General features: G+C 39.0%; 1 pseudogene; it reads left to right on the top strand.

Moving 5' to 3' along the window:
* The first annotated feature begins 4,769 nt into the window (after positions 1-4,769).
* LOC118521647 (diphosphoinositol polyphosphate phosphohydrolase NUDT4B pseudogene) lies at positions 4,770-5,200 on the top strand (annotated as a pseudogene).
* The last annotated feature ends 2,339 nt before the right edge of the window (positions 5,201-7,539 follow it).

Below are 7,539 nucleotides of genomic sequence, written 5' to 3'. Positions count from 1 at the left end.
CTTTAAGAGGGCCTGCCCTCTTCAGCTGGGTCTTCCAGATATGTAGGTTTAATCATTAAGTTTTACCCGAGAGCAATGTGGTGACCTTCACCCAGAATTCCTCCTCAAAGGAGGCGATCTCTTTCTTAATAAATTGGTTCTTGTTCCCTTTGGATCACCAGTAATTATTACCCCTCACCAGGGCACCTACTTTCCCTCATAGGAGACTAAACAGTGGACTCTCCAACTTAATATTTTTTGGAACTTTCATCTAGGCTACCGCTCCCAGGCAGCTGGCCTCATTGAGTGTCATAATGGCATACTTAATGAGATTCTCATTAAATTACTTTTGGGCAAATGGTCTCTGAAATGGATCAAATTCTCTCAGGCCCTCATCTTGCTTGGCTCTCACCCCCAGGGCCTTTAACCCCACATATAAGTTATTATGCATCCTCCAAAATCCACTTTTGGTCATCTATGGCAAGGCTCAAGCTTTTATCCTCCAAGATGATGCCTTTTTTTTTTTTTTTTTAATTTTATCTACTGACTCCACTTCCCTCTTCTGCTTTGCTGTTCCAAACATCTCACCTTCTGCTTTATGCTGGCAACCTGACTCAGAGTGGATAGTCCAATATGATCCACTCATCATTCAATGCTCCCAGACCAAAAGCCCACCAAATTAGTTTTTACAATTTCTTCAGAAACACTGAAAATGGTGAGGACTTTCCAGAAGGAGCCTCTTTGTGCTGGCCACTCTCCCTAAATATAATGGTTACAAGTGATGGCTAATGAAATTATTTCCCCTACAGATTTACAGAAAGTGGAAACCACCACCCTGGGACCAAGCAGTGGCAGTTTGGGTGTCTAAGGAGGGAAAGAAACTCTCCACTTGGTGGACATGAGCCATATTTAGAGATGAGAGAGTGCAAGAAAGCTACAGGTCCTGGCCTTACCCCACACTGGATAATGTAACCCATTCCTTTCTCCCTGAGAGCAACCACAGTCACCTTTAATCAAATACAAATAGCTCAGTCAGAATGAATCCAACCCAAACTCATCTAATATCAATTATCTGTGTGACTCTGGCTATTCTTACTGCTTTATATAGGCTGGGTGATAAGGTTGCTGGTAAACCCCTCAGACCTAGTCAACACACAGATATAATGCTGGAACAATATGATTCCAGCTCACAATTCACCACTGCATGGAAAAGTGAGGAATGTTGGAGAGCCCTGTTGGAAGGACTCAAGTCAGCATGCCACTGATTATTGTGGCAGATGGATTGAATTTCTTTTCAGGCATTGGGCTTTCTGGCAGGAATGTCTAAATTACACTTGCCTCTGCTTTCTATACATTAAATATTGTTAAAAGCTAATTGGATCTGTGATTGTCCATACAAAACCCATCTGGTTACAGTGACTGTAACCCCCCATGATTTGTCCATTGCTCTCACTGGGTGGTTCCAGGAATTCACAAATAGCATCTGCAGATCTCTCTTAGACTGGGATATAAAAGTGTCCAGAATCTTTATGTGCACTGGATGAGTTCCTTGGGAAATGAAAGGGAAGCCACTTATTATGTTACTGAATGTGCCTTTGATGATCCAGGGGAGCTCTTAACAATTTGTTCCAATAGCAGCCAGCACCAGATATGCAATTTAGTCTTCAGGAAAGCCTCCAAGTTATATTGTGCCACTCCACTTCTAGCCCATGACCAATACACCAACTGGATAGCCACAAGGATCACCCATCTTCTATATTGCCAACATAGAAGGACTCAGGACCTTGTCTCTGAGTGAGACAGATTCAGTATTGGTAGGACACCATCTCAGATGACATAGTCCCAGCCCAAGAGTTTGCTGTAGGTTTCCTATGCCTCCTTCAGCAGATATGACACTCCAGGGACATATAACCATGTCAGAGTCCTCACTGCTTGCCCAAATGGCCCCATTCCCCAGTTCACAGTGTTAACATTAAATGTAAAACTTTAAGCAAAAATGGGTTTATTAAGGAATAGCAGATAATTACAATTTGGGTCATGCAACCTATGGCAAAGCCATAGGCAAGTCTGGAGAACAAAAGAAAGGACTATTCTTATAGAAGAAAGGAGGTATTGGAAGGGGATTTTGTAAACGGAAAGTTTATTGGGGTAAACTGGTAATTCAAGTGTAGTGACTTTTCATTAGCTACTTTGTTTAAGGTCTCTAACTGGCTGAGTTATAGCCCATCAGGAAAACAAAACAAAAAACAAAACAAACAAAAAACACATTTTTTTCCTCCTGCTGGGGTAGTAATGCATAGTCTTCTTCCTGTTGGAATGCAAAGTAGTCTCTTCTTGATGGGTATGCAAAGGGCTGATAGGCAGTGGTGTGGTGTGAGATCTCCCCTGACTGGAATCCTGACTCATTTTAGTGAGGTTTTCCTTTATTAATTTTGCATTTTCCCTTTTTGAGCAAGATCTTTCCTCAAAAGCATCACTGATAAAATACTAAGTTTTTCATATTTAGTACTAAAATTTCCATATTTCCATATTTTGTCCCTCACGGCCAGGAAAGATTTTCTTGGTTGTCATGTCTCACTTCAGAGGGAAAGTACATATCTGGTGTAAACCACTTAAAGCCACATGTGAGGAAAAAAGGTAAGGAGGGGAACTCCCAGGCCTTTCTCATGTCAAGCCCATAGATTCTCAAGGTTGTAAGAATTGGAGATCATCTCAAATAATTGAACCAGCATCACCTTATTGAGCACATCATTTTTCAAAAGTTTGACAGGCAACAAATACTGAACCAAAAGTACAATGATCATTTCAAATTGCATGATGACTATATAAACCAGGAGATCAAGCATATAGGTCACCAGCTAAATAGAAGGCTAACTAAGCAGACAAATGGGAGCCATCAGATTTGTTACAAAGAGAAAATAGAACAGTGAATACAGCAAGAATACAATGCATTGGGAAGACAGTGCAGGAATAAATATAAAGCAATAGCTGATAAACTTTTTTGCAAGACAGAAAAATTCCAAAGATATTTTAAAACAGTATTGTTAACTCAAAAGAACTGTTTGCAACCAAATGCATTATCAATAATATAGTCTGTAAAGACGTAAATTCAGAAACGGAATTTGGATAAGAATTCAGCGTGAATTAATAATCAAAGAGGCAACCCACAGAATGGGAGAAGATATTTGCAAATGACACTACAGATAAAGGGCTGGCATCCAAGATCTATAAACCCAAAAAACAAATAATCAAGTCAAAACATGGGCAGAAGATATGAACAGATACTTCTCCGAAGAAGACATACAAATAGCTAACAGACACATGAAAAATGTTCATTATCATTAGGCATTAGGGAAATTCAAATCAAAACCACATTGAGATACCACCTTACACCAGTTAGAATGGCAAAAATTGACAAGGCAAGAAACAACAAATGTTGGAGAGGTTGTGGAGAAACGGGAAACCTCTGACACTGTTGAGGGGAATGCAAGCTGGTACAGCCACTTTGGAAAACAGTATGGAGGTTCCTCAAGAAGTTAAAAATAGAGCTACCCTAAGACCAGAACTTGCACTCCTGGGTATTTATGCCAAAGACACAGATTTAGTGAAAAGAAAGGCCATATGCACCCCAGTGTTCATAGCGGCAATGTCTGCAATAGCCAAACTGTGGAAACAGCTGAGATGCCCTTCAAAAGATTAATGGATAAAAAAGATGTGGTCCACATACACAATGGAATATTACTCAGCCATCAGAAAGGATGAATACCCAACTTTTGCATCAACATGGATGGGACTGGAGGAGATTATGCTAAGTGAAATAAGTCAAGCAGAGAAGGTTAATTATCATATGGTTTCCTATTTGTGGAACATAAGGAATAGCATGGAGGACATTAGGAGAAGGAAAGGAAAAATGAAAGGGGGGGAATCGGAGGGAGAGATGAACCATGAGAGACTATGGTCTCTAAGAAACAATCTGAGGGTTCTAGAGGGAAGGGGAGTGGGGGGATGGTTAGCCCCGTGATGGGTATTAAGGAGGGCACACACTGCATGGAGCACTGGGTGTTATACTAAAACAATGAATCGTGGATCACTACATCAAAAACTAATGATTTTTGTATGGTGACTAACATAATAAAATAAAATAAAATTTAAAAAATGAATTAATAATCCAGATGAAGAAAAAACTTTTCTGAATCCTGAAACTTCTAACCCTTCAGAAAAAAAGTAATTAAAAAGATTACTTTGCCCAGAGATTATGATGACGCTGTTTCTTTTTTGTTTGTTTGGGGGAGGGGGATTTATTTATTTTTTTAATTTTTTAATTTTTAATTTTTTAAGTAAATTTTTATTTTTTTAATTTTTAAATTTTATTTATTTTTAAAACACATATTTTATATATATATATATATATATATACTAATATTTTATTTTAATTCTAGGGGGAGCGGAGGCAAGGGGATGGCAGGCTCCATGGACGCCCGGGCATAGGCGGATTTTCCTCTCCAGCTGCAGTGACCGACGCTTGCGCCCTGCCCGCGTGGAAGCGGCCGCTGGCTCCAGGACTAACCAGCCTCGCTACCACTCCCAGCGCCGCGGCCTAGCCTACAGGCGCCCCTGTGCCCCAACTCCCCCAGTGGGGTGGTGGCGGCCGGGCCCCCGCGGCTGCCCGCCTCTATGATGAAGTTCAACCCCACCGGACGCGGATGTTGTGACCCGGAGGGCTTCAAGAAGCGGGTGGCCCTGCCTGTCCTTCCGGAGCGCGCAGGAGGATGAGGTGCTGCTCTTGAGCAGCAGCCAGTACCCGGACCAGTGGATTGTCCCCGGAGGAGGAATGGAGCCAGAGGAGGAGCCTGGCAGGGCTGCCTTGAGGGAGGTTTATGAAGAGGCTGGAGTCAAAGGAAAATTAGGTAGACTCCTGGGCATATTTGAGCAGAACCAAGACCGAAAGCATACAACATATGTTTATGTTCTTACTGTCACTGAAATATTAGAAGATTGGGAAGATTCTGTTAATATCGGAAGGAAGAGAGAGTGGTTCAAAGTAGAAGATGCCATCGAAGTTGTCCAGTGTCATAAGCCTGTACATGCAGAGTATCTGGGAAAACCTGAAGCTGGGTCTTTCTCCAACCAATGGAAAATTCACGGTCCCTCCCTTCCAGATAACAGTACCTTGTTTGTGAGTGCGGCACAGACCTCTGGGTTGCCATCCAGTATAAGATAGAACTGGAAGGAACTCCCGTGTGCAGTTTTACGGGGAGACGTCTCTATTTTCCTTGGCAAACATCTGAATGACGCTTGCAAACTGAATTTGCCATGCCAGATTTTCAAACAATTTTACATGTTTACATATTTTGCAGATGTTTTCAAATCTTTAAAAAAAAGTGTAAAATATTTTAATAAGCCAAATCCATGTGGAATTTTGTTAGATGACTTAACTGTGCCCCCACCACCCCCCATTTTAGTTGTCATTTTTTCACAGCATTTTATTCAGTTTTTTTGTCCATTTGACGTCAGGCTGTGGTTTTTGTCGGTCAGCTTACTTGTGGGTATCTTCTCTCTAAATTATTTTCTCATCACAGGATTAACATAGTCAACAAATTCTTCTGTTTTGTAAATTTATGAAAATAATTCTTGATATTAGAAAAATCTATCAATCTGAAAACTTGTTTCATAGGATAACAATTTCTAAATTCCAGATTTGGACTATTTCTGTATAGTTCAATAACTATTTTGACAAAGGACTTAATTTGCTATTTTCAGGAATTTGTCAACTCATTTGTCTAAATTTTCACAACTGGTATGTCACTAGCTACCTGATATGGCCAGTTACCCCCTATAACTCAATAGTCCTTTAACACAAAGTTTAACTATATACAGTTGGTGATTTTTAGAGAGGTATTGTAAGAAAGATGCATGTAGTAAGTACATCATCCTGAAAAACTGTATTCATGGGATTTGAGTTAGCATGTTAAATCGCCAATTCCCTTTTTGCATAATTTCTTTACACAGAATGCTTGAGAACCATAATTCCCTTGAGATAAATTCCTTTTAAAATATATTTCCAGTTTTTTCATTTACTGACCCCTCTTTAGTTAAACTTTCTGGTTACCAGTAGTAACCACAGGATTAGAGTCTAACCTCAAATTCTAGTCAGTGGTGACTGCATCACAGTTGAGTAAAATGGCCTTCTTACTGTTTAGCTGTTATAGACTTAGATTATTAGGACATCTTAAGATGTCTCATCTTTTATAAGTTGCCAATAAGTACAATTTATCCTAGAACTAACAATAGTTAGCACTAGAACATACCTGAACTAAGAATTATTTTGTCTTGTCTTTATACTCACTTCAGATCAAGAATCCCATTGATAAATACATAGCTACCTTGTCTGAAACTCCTGTACTTCTCCAACCAACTCAGAAATAAGACTGGAGGACAAAAACTTTTGAATAAGACATGGCGGGGGGGAGAGTGAAAGATCATTCTGTATGTAGGCATTAGCCTTGTAAATATTATAACTAGTGAGTATAGAGTAGAAAGTAAGTATAGTTGTACGTTTGTTCTACAAATTGTTAACCTTTAAAAATATAATTGCTGCTAAAAAATAGAGTGCTGTATACTTAAGGAAAATCGGTACCATTTTGAGAAGGATCCTGTGCCATAAATGCTGCTGAACTAAATATAAATATTAGTTCACAAATTAATGCTGTCAGAGGAATGAGTAAAGTAGAAAAGCTTTTAACCAATGACATTTCATTATAAGTTATGTAATGTGATCAAACAAGATCATCCAGAATTTTTATATTTTTCTTTGTACAGAGGTTATGCATCCTGGGTGTTTTTTTTTAAAAGGAAACATTTTAAATCCACAGATTGACACTTTCAATCTTCAATGTACTAAGATTTCTCTGTTTCTCAGTAATCTCTGAAGTTTCATTAAATATATACCTTAAAACAGCAGAGAAACTGGATTTTGTATATAAAACTGTCCACCTGAAATGTTGTCACAAGTACTGGGAGAGGGGTATCTTGTATATGATATTCTTAGAGGTAATAATGCATGAACTTATTTTATAAACTCTTGGACTATGTATTTGACATGTAAAATATGTACAGTATTAATGTCAGCCATATCTTAAAAGTGAGTCTATAAATATTGTTGTATAATTTTTTTTTTGGTCAGAAACACTTGGACTAAGTAGTGCCACTTGGGTCAGGATTTTCTTCAGTGACATTTAGTAAACAAACTCTCTTTAGTCTATGCAACTAGCAAAAATTTGTATGATGCAACAGAATACAGTTCTCACACTTTCAATTTCACATGGGGTTCTTCACTATTCTTCTGGAACCCAGTTCAGGCTCAACAGTTGAATCTACTATAGATAACAAATAGTGTCTACTAACTCAACCCTCCAAAGTTTACAGCGTGTTGGGACTCATTTGTGCTTTCTGTGGGGTCCATAAAATTGGGCAGCTTAATTTTTCAATCCCATGTGCCTCCCAAACAAGAGAAATAACTAGGTTATAAGTTGACTTGCAGACACAAGTACCAAACTATCC

Source organism: Halichoerus grypus, chromosome 8, assembly GCF_964656455.1.
Source record: "Halichoerus grypus chromosome 8, mHalGry1.hap1.1, whole genome shotgun sequence".
In the NCBI taxonomy this organism is placed as follows: Eukaryota; Metazoa; Chordata; class Mammalia; order Carnivora; family Phocidae; genus Halichoerus; species Halichoerus grypus.
This window is presented reverse-complemented; position numbering and strand designations above follow the sequence as displayed.